The 23,098-nt window shown below is 39.8% G+C and overlaps 1 long non-coding RNA gene across 1 annotated transcript; it reads right to left on the reverse strand.

Moving 5' to 3' along the window:
* Positions 1-2,541: 2,541 nt before the first annotated feature.
* LOC122972751 lies at positions 2,542-3,493 on the reverse strand. The gene is made up of 2 exons (XR_006399843.1): positions 3,442-3,493; positions 2,542-3,399 (listed from the first exon to the last, which is right to left on the reverse strand). It is a non-coding gene; the product is annotated as an uncharacterized LOC122972751 (long non-coding RNA).
* Positions 3,494-23,098: the final 19,605 nt, after the last annotated feature.

Below are 23,098 nucleotides of genomic sequence, written 5' to 3' on the forward strand. Positions count from 1 at the left end.
CCGGGAACTGTCTCTTATTGGCATAATGCTATCTTTGCACTCTCACTAGCACATTCGTCATGGGAGGGCAGTTTCCACCACAGTATTACAAGGGTATGTGACTGTGCTAGCATTTTCTTGATGTTGCTGCTGTGTCTCCAGCTATGAGAGAGGTCCCACAGCATTGATGCATGGGTATTGCCTATATCTTCATTCTAAAGTGACTATGTATTACGTCAGGGGCATTTCACCATGTGCCATTGATGGCCGGGAGTACATAGGTTTTCACTACAATCAAAGACAACAAAAGTTGTTGTCTTTGAGTTAACATGTATATCATTGCAATGATTACAGCGCGTACATCTGATGAATATCTTAAACTTGCAAATTTAAATTGAACAAATGTGAATATATATATAAAAAAATGTAATAATTATCCAGAAAATATATAAATATAGAAAATGTATAGAACAAGTATAAAAATAAATAAAATATCAAAAATGTAACAAATAAATATGAGTTGATTTGATGCTTTGATGATGAACAGACAGGTGTGTGAGTACTTGAGATACTGTGTGAACATTCCAGAGGGCCTGGAGGGAAACTCAGAGGCCAGGTGTGAAACCAGTGTATTGTCCTTGGGGATCAGGGAACTTTTCCCTGATCCTCCAAACACAGCAATTGGGGATGACAAGTCAGTTTCGCCGGCCTAAAGAGCCATGCTGTCAATAGATGAAATGTCTATAGGCAGCATAACGGTATTCCCAGTTGTCATCCCAAAACTCCCTGGTTTGGCCTAATACCGTAATGTCCTCCCGGTACTGCCTGTGAATGCGTAAAAAGCCTTCTTCAAGGCAGTACTGGGAGAAGTGCGTATTAGGCTCAGCATTTCCTCTCCCAGTCTGTAGGCATGTCCTTATAGTTACCACAAGTACACCATGGTACCCCTGGCACTCCAGCAAAAGGTGGGACATCATGCCTGCGCTGATGCATCATCAAGGCATCAAAAATTAACCCTGGCTGCCTCTGAAGCAGTTCACTGGTGAGCTGCCTGTGCTCCTCCAAGGTCATCTCTTCAAGAAATCTCTGAAAAAATAAAACACAGGAAAAACACAAATAAGACTTCTCTTTGTTTGATAATGTTAAAAGTTGAGTTAGACTTTTCTGTTGGCTTCACAACTCATTTCAAAAAAGACGAGAGAAAAAGAGAGAGAGCAGCTGTGGTTGAGAGAGCTAGAGGGTGAATGAAGAGAGAGAGTGCTGATAGTGAGGAAGCCGGTGAATCAGATCAATAAATGTTCTTTGCTGATTGTTTTACAGCGGTTAGGTTCTGAAGCACAAACACGCCCACATCCCCACACACCACCCAAACCCTGCAACTGTATGCCACACCGCCTGATTTGGTCCCTTTGGAGGGTTTCCAGACTCTCCTCTTCTTCCCTTGCTTCTGCGGTGCCAGTTTTTGCTCTCCTCCCTCGCCTGGCCCTGTCTACAGCAGCACCTCTGCCTCGCCCTCTTCCTTGCCCTCTTCCTCTACCTCTAACCTCTGGTGCTTGACTCTGCAAACGGATAATAAAATATGTAATGTTATCCTGCCAACGCTATCTTGCTATCAATAATGCCTAACGTTAGAATAAAATAACCATTAGTTTTGTTTAGCATTATGTTGCTAATGTTAGCTTGTATTACCAAAACAATAAAACACTCATAATTGCTATCTTACTCGTGAGCTATAAACTATAGTATTATAGACTAAATGACTAAATACATCTACACCTCATCACTTAACTTGTTAAAAGTGCTTGAAGCTGTCGTAGACGATGCCATCTTCAGCCAATAGCTTCTTGTCCTTGAAGGCCACCGTAGCTTCTGGAACTTTTCCAAAGTCTTAGGAAAAGGAGGGGTGAGCGACAAGTGAGTCAATCTAGAACCGTTAGATTAACTATTAGAGGCCACTAAATACCACACATACTACACACTGAACCTTTAACTGTGGTGGCTGTGACAAGTTGAAGAGGGAGGGGCAGGGGCTTGTGTGGTCTTGTAGAATTAGAACTCGATTGCAGTTGTCGGGCATTACAGTATGCTTTTAATTGAGAATTGATGCCATGGGCCAAATCTAAAAACTAAAATATAAAAATTACATAAAGAAATAGAAAAAAAAGCCTTCAAAAAGGGCACTTATCTAGTCAGAGGCCAAAAGGGCAGTTGCTTGGGGTCTATCTGTGCACATACCTGCACTCATGAGTAGCCTAGAAATGCTAGGGAATGGGGAGGGAAATAAGTTACATATCCACTGGGTCACTGAGGTAGGAATATGAGTTACCCTCCGAGGAATGCCAGTTATGAGTTTAATAAGTTATCAATCCAGTAGGTGGGCAGGTAGACTATCTGGCTTGGCACATTAATAGCCCAGCTTGGATTGGGAAGCTCGCCTTGGAGAGTGATAAGGAGGAAATCCTGCTGGCCTATCAGTAGTTAAATCTCTCATCGGCTTCAACAAGAATATAAGCTCCTCTGGCCTCTTAGTAGTCTTATTTTTAGCACACTCCCTGCACCATAATGATAAAGCAAAAACAACCTACAACCAACATTATTAGGTAACACTTCACAATTTGAGTTGTTACCAGGAACAAATGAGGAAGGAATAAGGAACTAACTACTAGTAAACAATTAGTAAATGGGCAGTTCTTGAGTAACTCCAAATCTAAGTATAGAGTAGCTAATGATTAGTTAATTGAGAAATGACTGTTAGATATTATGTTAATGTGTAATAATAATGTATAATATGTAATTCATTGTTTATGGGTATCTGTGAAGCCATATAATGGTTCTTTACTTAACGCGTAGTTCTTGATTACTTCTGAATAATGGGCTAAAAAAAAATCATTACTCAATTATTACCCACCTATTAGTTTCTATTTTTGTGTAATATGCTAAGTGTACCATACGGTGTTGTTATTAGACACTGAAACATTACTTGTTCATTACTTTAGTTACCAAATTTGTGGTTCACACTGAGTACTGAATAACTACTTCATGATTACCTGTCCATTAGTTACCAATTTCTTACACCTTCAAGTAAAGTGATGCATCACACTGAGTGGTTACTGAGTACTGAATCATTACTTCATGAATAACTGCCCATTAGTCATCCATTGTGCCCCCATCAAGTCAAGTGGTGCATGATACTGAGTTGTTACGGAGTACTGAATCATTAATTCACAATTACCTGTCCATTAGCTACCAATTTTGTGCATCCTCAAGTTAAGTGATGCATCATACTGAGTTGTTACTGAGTCATTACTTCATGATTACCTGTCCATTGGTTACCAATTTCGTGGTCCACACTGAGTTGTTACTGTATGCTGAATAATGACCTCATGATTACTTGTACATTAATTATCCATTTTGTGCACCCTCAAATAAAGTGATGTATCATACTGAGTGGTTATTGTGTACTGAATCATTACTTCATGATTATCTGTCCATTAGTTACCCATTTTGTGTCCCCATCAAGCAAAGAGGTGCATCATACAGAGTTGTTACGGAGTACTGAATCATTAATTCATGATTACCTGTCCATTAGTTACCAATTTCGTGGTCCACACTGACTTGTTACAAAGTACTGAATAATGACTTCATGATTACTTGTCCATTACTTATGTATTTTGTGCTCCCTCAAGTGGTGCATCATGCTGAGTAGTTACTGAGCACTTAATCATTACATGATTGAAGTTCAAGACAAGTTTGTGTCTGCCCGTAAGAAGTGCATCACCTTCACTGACAAATAACTATTATAATTCATCATTAATTCATGATTGATCCCTCCAGTAGTTAACATTTCACCCTTATGGACACTGTTATTACTGGTAATCCATCATTACCTTGTGATTAGCTTGCCAAAACGTCTAATTTGAGTCCACAAAATAAAAGGGAATACACCTGTCCTCACCATTAATAATACAATTCTGTTACATGTTAGCTGGCTATATTTGGGACTACAGAGGAAACCACTTATAGTGATCACTCACATCCAGGTCACATTGATCACTATAAGTGGATGATTATCATAACCCATTTTTTTTTAATTTCTTAAATTTTTTTCTCTTAATTTCTCATGCAGATCACCATCTAATTGACATTTGTATGTTTATAACATTAGTATAAAAGTAATGAAACAGCCAGCTTTGCTATTTACTGAATTTTATTGACTGTTTCAAAATACAGAACAGCTGTTTCAAACGCTTGTTTCGCTGCTGCATCTCGTTGGCTTGTTTTTGGCAGTCTGTCATAAGTCTCAAGGAGACTATGTTTTTCATTGAGAGAAAATTACTTTTTCCTTTCTTTTTCCCATCATGATTTCAGTGTGCACATGTCACCAGCCTCGGGTCACCAGCTGGCAGCATTGTGCGTTATGCGTTTGGGCTGCGGGGGTGAGGGCTGCAAGAGTGCCACAGTAAGAAAGCTGAACCAGAATCAACTTTTGGAGAAAAGCAATCTGTAACACTGTACAACTCTTGGACCAATTCTATTCACCTTATATATGCTTCCTTTAGGTAATATTATTAGGAAACACTCCATAAATTTTCATTGTTACGCAGATGATACCCAATTATATTTAGCGACCAGGCTCGCCTTGGATCAGCCCTTAGTTATGCTGCTATAGGCCTAGACTGCTGGGGGACTTCCCATGATGCACTGAGCTCCTCTCTCCTCCTCCTCCTCTCCATCTGTATGCATTCATGTAACATCAATGCATGTCACTAACTTTGCTTCTTCCCCGGAGTTTTTTGTGCTTTCTCATCTCACAGGAAAACCTGACCCCCGGGCCGAACCTTCGCGGTCCTTCACAGTCCTGATGGCATCCTTCCCTGGCTGTTGCTGCTTGTGCTTGTTGTTGTTGTTGTTGTTGTTGTTGTTGTTGTGATTGTTTTTCTTCTGTCCCCCCTCCCCCTTTCCCTCTCTCTTTCTCTCTCTCAACCCAACCGGTCAAAGCAGATGGCCGCCCACCAAGAGCCGGGGTCTGCTTGAGGTTTCTACCCGTTAAAGGGGAGTTTTTCCTTACCGCTGTCGCCAAGTGCTTGCTCATGGGGGAATTGTTGGGTCTCTGTAAATTAAAGAGTACGGTCTTGACCTGCTCTATGTGAAAAGTGCCTTGAGATGACTTCTGTTGTGATATGGCGCTATATAAATAAAGATTGATTGATTGATTGATTGATACGTGGTTGTCCCACAGTTTCCACCACCACCACCATGCTCTGTTAACATTCACGCCAATTCATCTAACACCTAAACAATGCTCCAACGGGCCATCCCGATCACCTGTTTGTCCACTTTCTCATTCTTGGTTCCACTTGCCACCCTGTCCTCGACCCTCCTTCATCCCTCCACACCCCACCTTCTTCCAGCCCTTCATGGACCTACCAGCTTTTGATCTACCCCCTTCGCCTTTGGATGCTCCCAAGAGCTTTCTGAGACAACCACATTGCCCGCTCTTGCAACGTACAGCTGCACTCCGACTCAGTGCCTCCCTCTGTTTCCAGGATTACAGCAGTTGTAGGTGATTCATCTCCAATCGGCCACCTCAACTGTCCCCACCCTACCTTCCCTGCTCTCAACGAACCAAACCACGTCATCATCGAAGCTCTTCTTTTGGGGCTTGAGAGGTCTTAGTCATCCTCGTTCACACAATTACATTGTCGTCGACCATTATAAACAAGAAATCCTCAAGGGCACCATATCCAGCATCACTCCACACTTCGGCATGTTATCCAAAGGTCAGTAAGGCTTAACCCAGTCTTAAAGCCAAAACGTTTGCCCCCGACTTCAGTTGTCCTGGCCTGCTACACCGGAATTCTCCACACAGGCTACCTGCCTCGCTACACTGACAAAGTCTTAGAATCTATGTTTTTACAGATATTCTATGGCCTTCCGTGCTGCTCAAAGTTCACTGCCTCTTCTCTCGACCACAATCCATCTCAACATGCAACAACGTTTGATATTTCCATTCATTCTTCGGAGACACAAAGATGCCGCTCCCAGACACTCTCATATTTAACCTTAAGCAAAGCAAACTGACCAGTTTGGCTTCTCTCGTCCCACATTTCTCTTCACTTAATCTGAGCTTTTAGAGCCATTCAAAACTACATTAACCAGAGACTAGTCCACCATGCATCTCCACAAGACCCGCTCTTCACTGCCGAATCAGGCAGAGTTGCTACGCGTTCCTGGTTGCAAACCTCTGCAAAGTTTCAGAACCATGCTCCGGCCACTCATTCCGCAGCGGAGCCGCTTCAACCGCTTCCAGACAAGGAATCTCAGATCACCAGTAAAAAAAAATCCATATCGTTCTTGGCGTAGTCTTGGTTAGTGAATTGTACTTAAGATGAAAACTAAATTTAAAGGGAACATATCACATTTTTTTGTGATTCTCTGCTATTTATATACTGTAATGATGTTAGATGTTAAACATGGTCAAAGTTCCAAAACTTGAGGTTAACATATGTAGAACTGTTCCCTTCAAGTCAAAAGCCAGGGCTTCAAGCTGCTTTGAATGCTTCATTTGCAAAGTTACCGCTCCTTCCTCCTCATGATACCAGAAAAAGAAAAACAAAGGCTACAGAATGGACGGCTGCTTGTGAGCAAGCAGCCGTCTATTCTGTAGCCTTTGTTTTTAAGGTTGTTGCTAAGATTGTTCCCTGTGTAGTTCAAACATGTACAGACATATTTGAGAAGCTTCCATTTCAAGAAAGAACAGGAAAAATATGTGAAATCTTATTACTATACTTTGTTTACCTAGACTCTGGACCGGTGGGAGAGGCCAGAGGGGTAACTTCTGGAAGCTGGCCAATCAAAACAGAGTGGGCTCATCAGATGGGGGGCCTTAAAGAGACATTAGCTAAAACAGCCTGTTTAAGACAGAGGCTGAGGGCCTGCATAAAGGGCTAGATAAATCTCAGATAAATGTCAGATAAATAAGGAGTTTTCAACTGTAAATCATGCAAAGATATTCAACTAGAGCCCCAGAATAAAAATATAGACCTGGAAATATGTATGATACGTCCCCTTTAAAAAAGAAAGTACAGATTTCCATCTTTTTTAATCCAACGATGACATCTTCAAGATGACTTGACTCCCAGTGACTGCCTCTGCACCACCATCTCCACTCCTGCCCTCATCTTAACTTTCCTCTCTCTTTTCCTCTTAAAAAAGAATGAACCAAAGTGTTTTTTAAATAGCATGGCAAGTGACTAATGACCGAAACATGCTAAAAGCCACTGCAGGAGAGATTTTCTCAGGAAGACAAATGAATTTCCAGCAGAATAATTAACTTAATTAACAAATTTGCATGCATATTCATCAAGACGTTGAAGTCCCTCCAGCACCAGCTTGATGAACACTGCTGTAATAAGGATCTCATTTACATCTTGCCATCCACCACCATTTGTCGATGAAGATGGGATGAACTTGGAAAAAAGAGAAAAAGGAAGGCAAGAAAGTAATTGGTTAGCCAGTGTCTATACCACCATGGATTGCCTTGAAATTACAGAAATATTTTGTGAGAAGAGGATGTGGGTGATGCTGCCTGCCCAACCCCCAATGCCAGCTCTGTCTCAGGGCTATATATACTGGAACCCCTGGCTCCTTCTCTCTCTCTCACACACACACACACAGGGTGATTTTTAAAAGCAGCAAGGTGAAACGGCACCGACTGACAGAGCCCGAGGATACAGCTACATTCCTGCAATCACCCATCTTTCTGCCTGTGCCCCCTCACTGCACTGTGCATGAGTGTATGCGTGCGTGTGCATGCGTGCGTGAGTTCATGTGTGTGTTTGTTATGGTTAGACAATAAAAAGAGGCCATATTGTTAGAAATTAGATATCTGCCAGGAAGAGCTCCACCTCTGATTGTTTAGTGTGGATATCCTGTATGACATTTATATTCATTTGCAGGAATGTCAAAACTGATCTCAGAGGCGTACAAGTTTGGGAATTGTAAATGCCATAAAAACAAATGTATCATGAACCACATATACTGTATATGAAACAGAGTTTTGCATGGGATATTATTTTCTAATGTGATGTTTTACAATTCCCATGGGGGATATATGAAAACCACATATGCCTATATCATTGTCGGTGCTGGGAGGAGCGTGTTTGGTCATTAGCAATAATTAATAATTATCAAATATAAATATTGATTATTAAAATCAATACAATTATTTATACAAATTAATAATAACGGGGCACCAGTCAGAAACCAGGACCAATAACCAAACAGTAAGGTAGTCTCATTAAAGGAGTTCACTAAGGAATGCTAATATCTGAGGGATGCCAGATTCCACGGGTGAACAAAGGTTTGAGCTCTGACTCTCTCAACCAAAGTCACAAAAGACTTCTCTTTAAATGTATACCAGAATTTATTAACCTCAGCAAGAATTCATAAAATTAACAGATGCATTAGTTATCAACTCACTGTACTACAACAACTACTACAACTACTACCTAAGCAAAACAAACAGAAAACAACAGCTGTACACAGTTAAAGCATGTGTGTTTGGGTGACCAGATGGCAAACATGATCTGGGATGATGACATTGTGCAAGAGTCAACATGACAGGTGTGACTAAGGGAGGAAGTCACATCACGCCGCGCCACACCACACGAGAATCAAATAGCGGAAGTGACCGCGGTGTTTTGGTTAGAGTGCCCACCAAATGTGCTAAGGGGTGCAAGTGTTTATGTGTGTGTGTATGTGTAAACAGGGATAGTAGTAAGAGAGAGGAAACAAAGAAAGAAACGCTGACTAACAGTAGAGTCCCGCGACCGTGGAAAGAAAGCAGTAGTTGCTTTGTCACAGAGAGCGCACATACAGATGGTGGTCTGTAATGTATGTTGTCTGGACTGTTCACCAACAAAGCAACCTGCTTTCTTGCTCCCTGTGGTGTTGGAGCGTCTCTACCAATGAGAAACAAGAGTTTGGGGCTCTCCCAGATCTTGCACCAAGGTGAAAACTGCAGGGCAGGCTGGGAGTTGTAGTCTGTGGAAGCAGCCTTGTGGCGCTCTTCCTTTGTTTCAGGGAATAAAGGACAAAGGCGGCCTCGTGGTCAGGCTTCAGAGTTTACAAGAAGGCCTTTGTCTGACCACATGGTTGAGGCCCAACATCATTTGCAGTATACACAGTATGCATATGGTATTTCATTATATCTTATAGATCTTATATGAGACCATCCATTCAATCCACAGCAATTTTGACCACTGTTGCAGCGTCACTGCCCCCAGAGGCAGTTGTCCTGTAAGACATTGTTTTTCTTGACTGATTAATTTATTTTGTTTCCCTCACCCACCATAGCTGTATATGCCCATGGTGAAACTAGAAATCTCATAACGGATGCTTTGACTGGTAAAGGTACACTTAACATACAGACAGCGGGAGATTTGTGTGGTGTGAACAGCTGCATTAGAGTACCACAGAGTACCTGAGGGGGAAAAAAATCGTCTCTGAGCATAAAGACATGAGATGTCATGCATGCTGAGGTGTCTCATGGGCCGTTGCCCCACTGTCCGACTCTACTGTTCAGACTCTGGCTCCAAATGACATCACACAAGCAAGATGGCAGTTCCTGAAAGAAGATATTTTGGCTTCACTTTCACATAGCAGTAGGAAGTGGAGACACATTGTTCATATTACAGTCGATGATTGCAACAATAAGAACAAAAATTCTCCTACAAATACTATTCCTGTCTCAGCCAATAGACACCGATAGAAGTAGTGATGTGTGTTAACAGCCCACCCAGCAGCACAGACAGGCCACATCCAATGATGGTACTGTCTGCTGGAGTGCAGGGCTGAGAACCACAGATATATAGATATTATATCTGTGGTGTTATCCAGAGAGTGAGTGATGGAGCCTGGTGCCATCTGTGCTGCCTTTCATTTGCATCCTCAACAACTGCCCTCCTGTTTACTCCACTCACTGTAATTTTTTTAACCATTCTTGATCATTATTGATCTTTTTTTCTTTTTTTGAACCATCTTAGCAAATACTGTATGTGAATTTAATGTCTATGAAGATTCTCAGTTATCCAGGTCATGGTTATCCAAGGAGGGTTGAATGAAGGTCAACTGGACTTGGTTGTAGATACTAGGGGTGTGCCCGAATACAAATACTTTATTCGGCAAAGCACAAATAGTGGGTTTTTTACCAACATTTATTTTGTACAAATATTTTAAAAAGTGTTTGTTTTGGAAAGAAAACAAAAAAAAACAAACATGTCAAATACCAGCACGCAGGTTAGTTACATTGTTATCTCAGTGTCTCTCCTCCTCACATCAACTTGCTGCATGACACACATTTCCTTCATTTCCTTATTTGGACATCACTCCTAGAGTGGGGGGTGTTCCCCAGGGATAAAGCTGAGCTACTGACACATGCTAAGTGCTCCCAAGGGACTCTTCATAACCTGTTGTTCCCCTTCTCCTTTCCACAGAGTGAAGTTGTAAAAAATAGGCAGTAGATGGAAAGTGCAAAGCAAGAATTACACACTGTGTTGTCTCTGTGTTGTGGGTGTATAAATAGGTAGAGGTCTGTCTGCACATTGGCAATACACTTGGTTTAGCTCTGTAGTCAGCACAGTCATCTATAGTCTGGGAGACTCAAGTTCGAGACCCGGTGTGGGGACTTCCTTCATAAGCTAGTTTATTCATAAACACTTTGATATCCTAAAATTAAAAGTATAATAAAAACAAAAACTGGATTTTATGCCTATTTCCAATTTTATTCGAATACAAATACAAATATAAATATAAATAATTTTGCTGCCTCAACAAATATAGATTCAAATACAAATACTGGGTTCTCTGCATATCCCTACTAGATACTTGAAGACATTTAGCCTCTTAGAGTCTGGAATATCTGAGACACCCAGGAGGATTTTCAACAAACACTGCATCCCTGTGTTTTTCTAATGCAGCAACACACTATGACAGAAACTGGTCCACCTGAAAGTCCGCACACGCAAAAAAAAGAAAAGCAATCTAGTGTGTGCAGTCCAATGCACACGTGTAAATCATGTGTAGACATAGCATTGATTGCCATTGCTACATAAATGGCACCCAATTTTATGTCCTGTTAAAGCCTAGTACCTCTGTTGTTTCTGGTTTTATGTCTTGCCTCATTGAAATTAAAAAATATTTTTGACTCTCTTTTGTCTTTTGATGCTCAGGTGACCAAAGTGCTGCAATCCTGCTTTGCCCAATTGAGACAGCTAACCAAAATCAGGTCATTCCTTTCATCTGTAGACTTAGGAAAGGTCATCCATGCTTTTATCTCCTCCAGACTTGATTACTGCAATGCACTTAAGTCTGGTAATAGCAGGTATAACATCCAAAGACTGCAGTTGGTACATAATGCTGCTGCCAGGTTTTTAACACATACTAAGAGAAGCAACCACATTAATAATAATAATAATAAGCTTTATTTATAGAGCACCTTTCATGACATAAAATGCAGCTCAAAGTGCTTTACAAAAGAAATGTAAAACATAGATACAGATATATACATATGCACAAGCACATAGGTACACACACACACGTACATATATATATATATATACATATACATATGCATGTGTATTTATATGCATACATACATAAACATATACATACATATACACACACACATACATATTAAACAGGATAAATATCAGTTAAGACATAGTAAAGGAGTAAAAGACTTCTAGAGAAGGGATAAAATCATAGGGGTAAAACAAAATCAATTAAAGGCAAGGTCATAGAAGTAGGTTTTGAGTTGCTTCTTAAAGCAACTGTCTGGCCTGTCTGATATGAGGAGGTAGCATGTTCCAAATCCTCGGAACTGAAGGCAGTGTCACCATACCTCTTGCTGTTCGTCAGTGGCACCTTTAGCAGACCAGCACCATGCGATCTGAGGGAGCGATTTGGAACACACTCTGACAGGCAATCTGAGGTAAGAGGGTGCTAGCCCATTCAGAGCTTTAAAAACAAGTAAAAGAATTTTAAAATCTATCCTCAGTGCTACTGGGAGCCAGTGCAAAGATGCTAACACAGGAGTAATATGAACTCTTTTACTGTTGCAATAATCTAACCGTGAGAGTACAAAGGCATGAGTCAGTTTTTTTTGCATCCTCGAGGGAGACGTATGTTCTGACTCTTGCAATGTTTCTCAGGTGATAAAAGGCTGTTTTAGTAACATTGCTGATATGATCGTCAAAATTGAGGTCAGGATCAAGAATGACACCCAGGTTTTTCACTATTGGTTTTACCTGTAGGGCCAGATTTCCAAGTCTATTTATTATTTTATCTCTTTGAGCGTCCGTGCCAATGATAAGGACTTCAGTTTTGTCTTCATTTAATTTGAGAAAGTTGCCATTCATCCACTGCACAATACTGGAGAAGCAGTTTAGTAGAGGGTGTAGGGCATCCTTACTGTCAGGTGCTACAGATAAATACAGCTGGGTGTCATCAGCATAGCAGTGAAAATGAATCCCGTGGTTACAAATAATTTCACCAAGTGGAATCATGTAAAGAGAAAATAACAACGGACCAAGGATCGAGCCATGAGGAACACCATAGTGCTTCTTGGAAACATAGTCACCAAGACTAACAAAGTAGTTTCTGTCTGTGAGGTAGGTATTAAACTCAGTGTGGTTACTGAGAGACCAATCCAGCTTTCGAGTCTGTTCAGAAGTATCTCATGATCAATGGTGTTGAATGCAGCGGTCAAATCGAGGAGAACAAGGACAGAAACGTTCTTTTTATCTGCGCTCATTCTAAGATCATTTATGACTTTAGTGAGAGCAGTCTCGGTGCTATGTTTACCTCTGAAACCAGACTGAAATTTTTCATAAATATCATTGTTATGTAAGAAAGCCTCTAGCTGTATCAACACTGTCCCTTCCAGGATTTTACCTAGAAAGGGCAGGTTGGATATGGGCATGTAATTACTCAGAACAGAGGAATCTAGAGTGTGTTTTTTGAGCAGAGGCCTAACTAGAGCAGTCTTTAGTGGGTCCGGGAAGATACCTGACTCTAAGGAACAGTTTACAATATCTAGAACATCAAGAATAAAACCATCTACAACCTCTTCAAAAAAGGAAGTGGGGATGGCATCAAGTGAGCAGGTGGAGGATTTCAGTTGAGAGATGATATTCCGGAGTTCCCCTTCACTAATTTTCCTAAAAAAGTTAAGATTTCCTTGAGCAGCGCCAGCCTATTTTTGATTGGTAGTGTTTATAATACTAGTCCTGATGCTGACAATCTTATTTTCAAAGAACGAGGCAAACTCCTCGCATACTCGTTAAAGTGGGTGGGTTTTAGGAGATGATCAATGGTTTCAAATAAAATTCTGGGATTATTCTCATTGGTGTTAATAATTTTAGAAAAATATGCCTCCCACACAGCGCATCACAGCGCAAGGCATAGCAGAAAAGATTTTATGAGAATCTCGCGGTGGACTGTTAGCTTGTTTTTCCTCCATGCACGCTCTGCTCAACAGCATTCCCTCTTTAGGAGGCATGTTTGCTCATTTTTCCAGGGGGGGGCCTTAGTTTGTGATTTCTTTTTTATTCTCTCTGGTCCCACTATGTCTAGTGATGACCTTAATTTATGATTGAAGTTATTAACCTTTTCATGGATTGATGTAGCTTCATCAGAGAAAGCCTGACTGTGCAAATGGTGTGAGAATGTTTGGATTTTTTTCAGCTATTGTCATTCTGTATGTGTGTCTCTATATAGTAGAGACAAAAGTAGTGTTCTGTAAACTAATACACTGTTTGTTGTTGTTCTGTTGTATTTCTGACAGAATAGCTGCTCAAAGCATTGCTGCTGCCCCAGAGGTCAGGACACATAATGAAACACATACAACAGATCTCTGTGACCTGTAACTGTTACTCATGAGAAAGGCATACCAAGATGCATGCCATTCTTGTGTGATACACTATAGAGCCCATTAGATAAAAAGAAGTATGTTCTTTTCCTGTAATGTCTTCTTTATTGAGGCAGTTTTTACACACCCTGCACTCCCACAGTAAGAAGCAGATCTGGGATGTAAGTTGGCTGCCAGCACACCATTTGGTCTTTGTGTGGGCTGTGAGTGCTGCTAGTGTGTGCCCATTTGGAAATGTGTGGTATCAAAAGACAAACACACACACACTTCCACCCCTTACAAATGCCAATGTGCATATTTACAACTGCACATATACTCTCCGAAAGATTAAACCTCCATCCCAATTAAATGTCATATTACCATATTTTGTATCATTTTTACATTCAAAAAGACAACACATTTTATTACAAAGTGAAGATTATCAGCTCTGTAAACATGCTTTTGGCCTGATAAGTGATGTCTGACAAATGGATGGATGGTCAAGGTTAAATGCCCAGCTCTGTGCTGAATAGGTGGACCTTATTGGTTAAGGTTTGGAAGGATCACAGTCATGTCAACCAACACTGACAAATGGAAGGAAATATGAAATGAACAGCGTTCTACTGTGTCATAATCTCATGCATTATTGACCTATCTTCCTTACAAGGGTTTTTGGCTACATAATAAATTTACTGTCACCAGAGGTCCTTGTCAGATAAACATGGATCACAAGACTGCATTTACACAGCGCTTTACAATCATCTTTTCACACACTCTGACAGCAACAAGTTAACACACAAGGCACTGGCCTAACATTAGGACAATTTATAATGTGGATATGAGGAGCCAGGGATTGAATGGCAAACCCTGCAAAGAATAGATGACCCACTCTAACTGCTGAGCAACAACCTACTCACCAAAGAGATGAACAAATGAACAATGGACAAATGTGCTTGTTACAGTAGCATTGTAAAGATGATATACCGCTCTGGCTTGCAAGTATAACATCAGATGTTACATTTTACAAAAATGTTGATGTAAAGTTCTAAATCTTGTGGGAGGCTGAAGTTACTGTGAAAGACCCAGATAGATTAAGCAGACTCATCAGGCAAGAATGCAATGCAAAGCATGTTATTTTCTTTAAATTTTGAATTTAATCAAATAATTAATACATGTCAGTCACATGACACATACATCACATGGCTGGCGTCAACAGGGAGAAAAAAGGTAGGGAGGAGTAGCGGAGCAGGTGGACCCAAATGCAGGAGACACCAGCCAGTATGAACTGAAGAATATCTCTTTAATGAAAACCGAGTGCAGGCAGAGCTAAACTGAACTTAACAGGGCAACTGAACAACACAGAAGAAAGCAGAGCAGATGAGCCAACAACACTAAAATGAAAACCAGGACTTAAATACAAACTAAACCGACAGAGGGATGAGGTGTTGGTGGAACAAGAGAACAGGAAAGGAGCTGATAGGCTGGGGAAGACACAGGGAGCAGGGCAGGGCTAACTAGACTGGTGCAGGGCAGGTGTGGAGGGAAAACCCAGGGAAAACAGAAAAGTTAAATCAAGTCTGAGCTGCTTCAGACTCATCAGAAAGTATTTGCCTTTCAGCACAGCCCAGCTCTACATGCACGCCATGATATTCTCACACCTATCATATTGCATCACTACCTGGTCACAAGCTTCACAATTAACTATAAAACCCATCATATCACCATATAAGGCAATAAAAATCATGGATAAAAAAACAATGCTACCATTGTCACATCTTGTAGAAACACAATATGTTAATTTCCAAAAGCTTCATAAGCTACTCCAACCTTAAGCTTATTTTTAAATGCCTACATGGTCATGCTCCTTCCTTGCTTAATGTATTTATTACAAGACACCAGCACTCCAATAGAGTCAACTCACAGACCTTAACAAAGGGTAGCTGTTGGATTGCAATGTGCAAAACCCTATTTGGACAATCAGTCTTCTCTGTTAAAGGAGCAAAACTATAGAACTGTCTACCCATTGAGTTGAAAATGCAACACAATTTTAATGTTTTCAACAGAGGTGTTAAATCATGGCTTAAAGAGAAACAACATTGTTCCCACACCAAATACACCCATATAGATACACTTGTATTTTTATGTTCGTATTTGTGCATGTATTCTTATTTTTCCTCTATCTTTCTTTTCTTCTGTATATTTTAACTTTTATATTCTAACTGTTAAAAAAAGCATCCTGCAGACAGGCATTGTAATTTAGCATTTCATTACAAACACCACACACAGTGCATCTGGTGCCTGTTTATAATTGTATGTTGCAGTTCCAATGCTATTGTGATGTCCAGGTCAAATAAAATAAACTTAAACTTATAGCCTTTGCGGTAAAGTGGCTGTAGCTGAGAGGGGTGGTCCTTTCAGGTAGGAGTGTGTGGCTGAATCCAAATATCCAGACTTAACCACACTTGCAGACTCGCTGAAGTTGGGATGTGAGTGCTAAAGACTGTCCAAATCCACAGTTCATCAAGTCCACAAGGGACCTCAAGCAGACTTTCTGAAGACTTCCAGAGAGTCTGCTTGGGGTGCAAACTTCACCAGACTTTGCTCGGAAAATTACCCATATTCCACAGCAATATTAATACTTATTATTATTATCATTTATTAAATAAACAATAATTATTATCATTATCATAATAATATGTAAAATATTTAGGATACTTCTGATGAAATTTGCTTTTTTCATCTTTTTTTCAAATCTTTTCATCTTTTTTAATTGATGTAGTGGGGTATAATGTAGGCTACACACAGAATATTCATAGGCCTAATAATAATGTGGAATTGTTTATTATAGTCTGCTAAATGAGCAAAGATTGCTTTTTTCTGTCTATAATGTGAAGGTCCTCAGTTGAGGATTTAATATGAATATAATGTTAGCAGTGTTTAGCAGTTCAAGTAAAGAGAAAATTTTACTGAGCATTCTGACCAGATGTGTTGTAGCTGCTGTGAAAAGCAAGAGACCTGCACATATCAAAACCATTAAGAACCGTTCAGAAAAACACTTTGAAATGAGTTACAGAGTCAGGAATTTCAATTAATCTCCATGGAGACACGTGAGGTCTTAAGTCCCATCTTGTAGTGCATTTTATCCCTTAGCTGTTCTGTGCCTTGGCAGACTTGACATGATGACGGTAAACATGTCACGGTACATAAGACTGAAGTCCGTGAGGATTCAGCCCACAAGTCTGGAGGGTGGACATTTGGATTCACCCTTTGATTTGTCCTCCTTTGCCTGGGAAGTGACCAGGTGACTCTTTGTTGACACATCCTAAATTAATTCATGCCTCTTAACTTTTTTTAAGTGTGTAAAGTTTTTTTCATTTGCAGTTGCTAATATGTAATGTCCTCTACACCTGAGTCTTCTGTATATTCCAAGTAATGTAGAAGTACAGATATTCAAATATCATAATGACTTCAAACTTAAATACCTATTTTTATTTTAAATGAAGAAACTAATGGTATTTTTAGGGACTTTGATGGGGTCATTAGCAGTTAGTGGATGTCAGTATTAGCTGGTAATATAAATGGCCTCATTGCATGACATGTCATTCAAAATAGCCCTTAATGTGGCTCTGATTAGCCTGAGTCAAGAACAGACAAACTTCACGTAATTTGTCCAGATAGGATCAGTTCATACATATTTAATATTCAGTTCTCTCTTCATAGCTAATGGTCTGGCAGATAGATGAGCTCAAATTGTTCTCATTCCACAAGGCACATGTGAACTTGTAGGAGTGCAGGTCTTTAGATGGACACCGAAACTGTCCTTTGTTGAGGTAAAAAGTTAACAAGAGTTTCTCAGTGTGAGACTCAGTAGTGTGCAGTGGGTATATCAGAGCTTTTTCACTCAAAACAGCCACCTGCTGCTAGAAACGAGGTTGATTTCAGGGCTTAGTGTGACCCAAACAGTAAAGTTGCAGGCTGTAAAACAGAGTTGTAAGAGTCTAAGTTGGACATAATTCCATTTGATGCACTGTTAATATAAAAATAGTGATTAGTGCCGCTTTAAAGCCACACTGTGTAGAATTGTTGAGTATTCAAATTCAAATTATTCTAATGGCATCGGTTTTTGTCTGCAGTCTGGTGCAGTTTATGTGTTTCTTTGAGGGGTGCATCAATGTGCACTGCTCTCTGCTACAGTATCTTTTTGATACTAGCAGTAGAGTTTGCCAAAGTATAGATAGGCTGATTAAATGTCAAGTGAACAAATGAATGGATGGAGAGTTGAATGTGTGTCTGTGATTAACTTGAACTTAATCTGAATCCATGAGATATTTAACTTCTTATAAAGGATTGAAAATAGGGAATACTATTACATTGATTTTATTTTTCTAACATCACTGCAGACACACACACACACGCATACACACACTGATTATTTCCCAGTGGTTCTAGCTAAACCTCTACAAGCCCAAGCCAAACTGTGTGGGATGTTGCCAATCATAGCAAAAGGGGGAGTTCTTCAGGGGCCAGGGGAGAGAAGGATGAATGCCAAAGTGACTCCATTCTACATATAAATGACTTGTTGGCTGCTACCAAGGTGTGACTTCAGTTTTTGAGCATCACCTGCACCCACCTCTCTTGAGGGCCACTGTTCTGAGGGACTTAGCATCTTAAATCCTCTAATTAAAACTAGAATCCCTCCACCAGGCTCCACAGCACCCTCCTCATCCAAAAGCAGATTATTAGGAATTTAATGGGGGAAATTTTGTGTCCCGCACCATCTGTGACCCAGTATTTGTGGCAGGATTTTGAAAATGGTGACATTTTCACCAGAGAACATACAGAGAGTGTGTTTTATTTACATACATGTGTCTCTCTGTGCACTCCACAGAAAGGGGTCTTTGTGTGTGGTTATATCAAAAACAGTTTTTGTGCATTCTTACATAATTCAGTAGAAATGTTAAAAGTAAAAACACTGGAGAATTCTACAAATGGATTAAAGCATTAATAAAAGTTATGTGGATTATTTTTTTATGTCTCTCTTTCTCAGACAGTTCAAAATTGCCAGTTCCCTCTGCACTGCTGTCATTGTTGCAGCTAACTCCCATTGCTGACTGGGGGGAGTTATAGACAAATATACTTCTTCTCATCACTTGCATTTTTTCACCTGCCACTGAGGAGCAGGGAGTCTACATCAGGGAGTTAATGAGTGATTAGACTGAAAATAGCACTGTCTTAAAAAAAATATAAGGGGCTATGTTGGCAAACCTGAAATATTATAATAGTATAGAGACTGTACTACTAAATTGCAACAGCAAATACTGTACATTAGGCAGGAAATGTAATGCTGGCTGTATTACATTTTCTATCTACAAAATGACAAAATGTTCCTATTAAATGTCATTAACATATTCGACAAGCTGCAAAAATGTTGATACTGAACATATGAGAAAATGTTCAGTGATAATGTATTGAATTTTTCTTCTGTTAATATATCCTGTATCACAGAACAATGTCATTATAATTACTAACCTTTTGTATGGTTGTGCTTAGACAATGGCAGCACTTGATTAGGGTTAGGAAAAGATTATGGTCTCTATTTAACTTGGAAAAAAGTCTGCAGTGACTTGAAACTCAGCATTAACATTTAAGCCACAACACCATCTTTCAGTAACCTGAACGAAAGTGCCTAAACCTAAACACATGCAGGACTCAGGATGCAAACCTAGGTCTGTGGTGTCAGAGTTCTGCATCTTTCTACATTAGAGTCCTACAGGTCATCTGACTTCCTCCCTGTAACTTCAGAGCAATATATAAATGTAACACTTCATTCATTCAATTGGCAATTGGCAAAATAATTTAGTTGTATATGAATGTAATTTCTAGGAGACAGAGTTGACATAGGACACAATGTACACATATAGTGGCATAAATATAGACAATGCAGCCAGTGCAACTGCAATCCAAAAAAGCTGGTGCGGGCCCCTTGCATTTAATATAAATATATATAAATTTATCTCATATTTATCAGATCATGACAGGCTGTCTGTGAAATCATGAGCTGATTGGTTGAGCTAAAGAAATGCATCATGTGATCTCAAATTTGAATAGCATCACCATAAACATATATATGTAGATGCTGCATTGACTGTGTCGGCCCGTTGCTCCGATACATCAACGTGTCTGCCATATTGGTCCGGGCAAGACTGGCATGTAAACAAACAAAAGTAAACAGGGAGATAAAAAAACAATATAATGTTTACATTTCTCAACTGATTTTCATTGAGAAAATTGGAACAAAATCTGCAAATACAAAGCAAATAGTAAGACACTGGCAGTCAGTCTGCTTTCTTTATTTTTATAGCAGTGAAAGGATACAGATATACTCCAAGACAGACAATTACAGATGAAGACAATTATAAGATAAAATAAGATATGCCTTTATTGATCCCCAGAGGGAATATTTGGGTGGTACAGCAGTATAACATATTTACAATTGGCAAAAAATAGTAAAAATATGGTAAGGTATAAGCAGTATGGAATTTAAGCATAATATAGTATAAGGTGAGATGTAGTAGTAGCACAACAATATACAGTCGACCTATTCAATTGGTGGCCTGCGGGCCCAGTGAGCTTGAGTTAAATAGGCTAGTAAAATCCAGAATGGAATTTAAAATTCTTCTTCTCACCTACAAAGCCCTTAATGATCTATCTTAAAGAGCTTTTAGTACCCTATTACCCCACTAGAACACTGCACTCCCAGAATGCAGGCTTACTTGTGGTTCCTACAGTCTCCAAAAGTAGAATGGGAGGCAGAGTCTTCAGCTATCAGGCTCCTCTCCTGTGGAACTATCTTCCAGATTCAGTCCGGGGGGCAGACACCTTCTTTACATTTAAGAGTAGGCTTAAAACTTTCCTTTTTGATAAAGCTTATAGTTAGGGGCGGCCAGGCTTGCCTTGGATCAGCCCTTAGTTGTGCTGCTATAGGCCAAGACTGCTGGGGGAGTTCCTGTAATGCACTGAGCTCCTCTCTTCTCCTCCTCCTCTCCATCTGTATGCATTCATATACCATTAATGCATGTTAACTAATTTGGCTTCTTCCCCAGAGTTTTTGTGCTTTCTTGTCTCACAGGAAACTCCAGAGCCTGAGTGATAACTGCATGGTCCTGCCTTGACACCTTCTGCGGCTACTATTGCTACTAGTTATCTCTATTATTATTATCATTGTTATTGTTAATATTATTGTTATTATGCTTTCCTGTGTCTCTCTCCCCCCCTCTTTCTCTCTCAACCAGTCAAGGTAGATGGCCACCCACGTTGAGCCCGGTTCTGCTTGAGGTTTCTTCCCGATAAAGGGGAATTATTAATTTATTAATTAATTTGTATTAATTTGTCTGGCTTTTAATTTTAAATGACGGACACAGGAAGTGGTAACACATGGTGAAACCCTGCCGAGGCAACCAATGAAGTTATGCCATCAGCCGACCAATCGTGTAACTTCATCACTCAGTCCGTGACCTGGTCCGCTATGATAAGAGAAGCACTGATTCCTCTGAAAATATCTCTCAGCTTCAACACTTTCTTGCCGGGAAACTGCCTATCGGGGACGCTGCTGTTAAACCATGTTTCACTAAAAATCATGAAGTTGCAGTCTGTAATCCTTTTATGAGTGTTGATCTGCAGTCGCAGTTTATCCATTTTGTTCACCAGAAACTGTACACTGGTGAGGAAAATGCTGGGTAGAGATTGCCTTAACTTAGCTGTTAGCGCTCCTCTCTTTCCCTATTTGTTTTAAGCTCTCACCGGGCCTGCAGAGCAGGGCTGATAGACGCCGGTGTCATAGTATTAGCTGTTACTGGTTAATGGGGCCATTATCAGTCAATGGTAGTGCTCAAGGAGTTATTTCAAACCCAGCTGAAGCGTCTGTTGACAGGTAAAGTCAGTGTTAAAGCTTCAGTCCATCGAGAAGATATATTCATGTCTCCCTGCTGCAGCGCTGCTGCGGGAGCAGCGCCTGTGTAGCGGCCCTCTCTGCCTCTCTGTCCAGTCTCACCTTCTCTGTCTCAAGTTGTGTTACAGATACTCCCGTGCCTTCCCTGCCACTACAGACGCACTCCTGCAGTTGCTGTTCCAGCCAACCAGACAACTTTTAATACATTTAGTTCAACCTGAGTGTTTGCAATTTAACGCAAATTAAATGCACTTATTTTCAGTGCATGAAAGCATACTAAAATGCTTTTAGAAAATACACCTTAGTATACTTTTCCCATATTTCCAGCATGATTTAATTGTATTTTGAATGCAGTAAAAATGGTATTAAAATTCACTGACAGTATATTTTAAGTACATTTATTTTGTTTTATATTGGTAATAAACTATAAATTCAATGCCAGTATACCTTTTTTTCATTTGCAAAATTGTACTTCTGATGCTTTAAGTATATTTTAACACTAGTTAACTAACTAAATGCAGGACAAATATGTTGTTAGTGTATTTAAGCATGCTTTAAGTGCAGCTTTCAGTATATTAAATACAACTTAAGTGGTTTCAATTTGACACAACTTCAAGTATAGTAATTTCAACATTTAAAAAAGTACACCAAAGCATATGAAATATACTTTTAGAAAATATACTTTTTTTTTATACGTTTTTTTTTCTTTGCTTGGGTAGACCATTCCAAAACCAGTATCACCACTCCAAATAGCAGTAAGGATGCCTCTTTCAAAGACACTGTATTCTTTGTAATGTCCTGGGAGCAGAGAGTTTAAGCATAAGGAAGCATGTGGAAGACCTTGGGAAGCTGCTCTCCACCACTTCAACATCCAAGTGTCTGGGAAGCAGATTCCAGCCCACCTCGAACTGCACAAGTTCAAGCAGCTGAAGCTGCTCAAGCAGGTTTGGAGAGTCTACCACAGGAGAGAAGAAAGTACATTTCTCTGTTATTGCCAAAAAAGATTTTGTAACAACAAGGGGTGTGCCTGAATACAAATATATTATTTGGCAAAGCACAAATAGTGTATTTTTTACAAATGTGTTTCATACAGATATTATAAAATTTAAAAAAAACGTCAAATAACAGCGTGCAGGCCAGTTATATTCATGAACACTTATTGTAACACTTTAAATTTCTAAAATTAAAAGTGTAATAAAAACAAAACCACTTCCACTTTTATTCGAATACAAATACAAATAAATTTGCTGCCTCAACAAATA

The sequence above is a fragment of the Thunnus albacares genome, chromosome 21 (genome assembly GCF_914725855.1).
Source record: "Thunnus albacares chromosome 21, fThuAlb1.1, whole genome shotgun sequence".
In the NCBI taxonomy this organism is placed as follows: Eukaryota; Metazoa; Chordata; class Actinopteri; order Scombriformes; family Scombridae; genus Thunnus; species Thunnus albacares.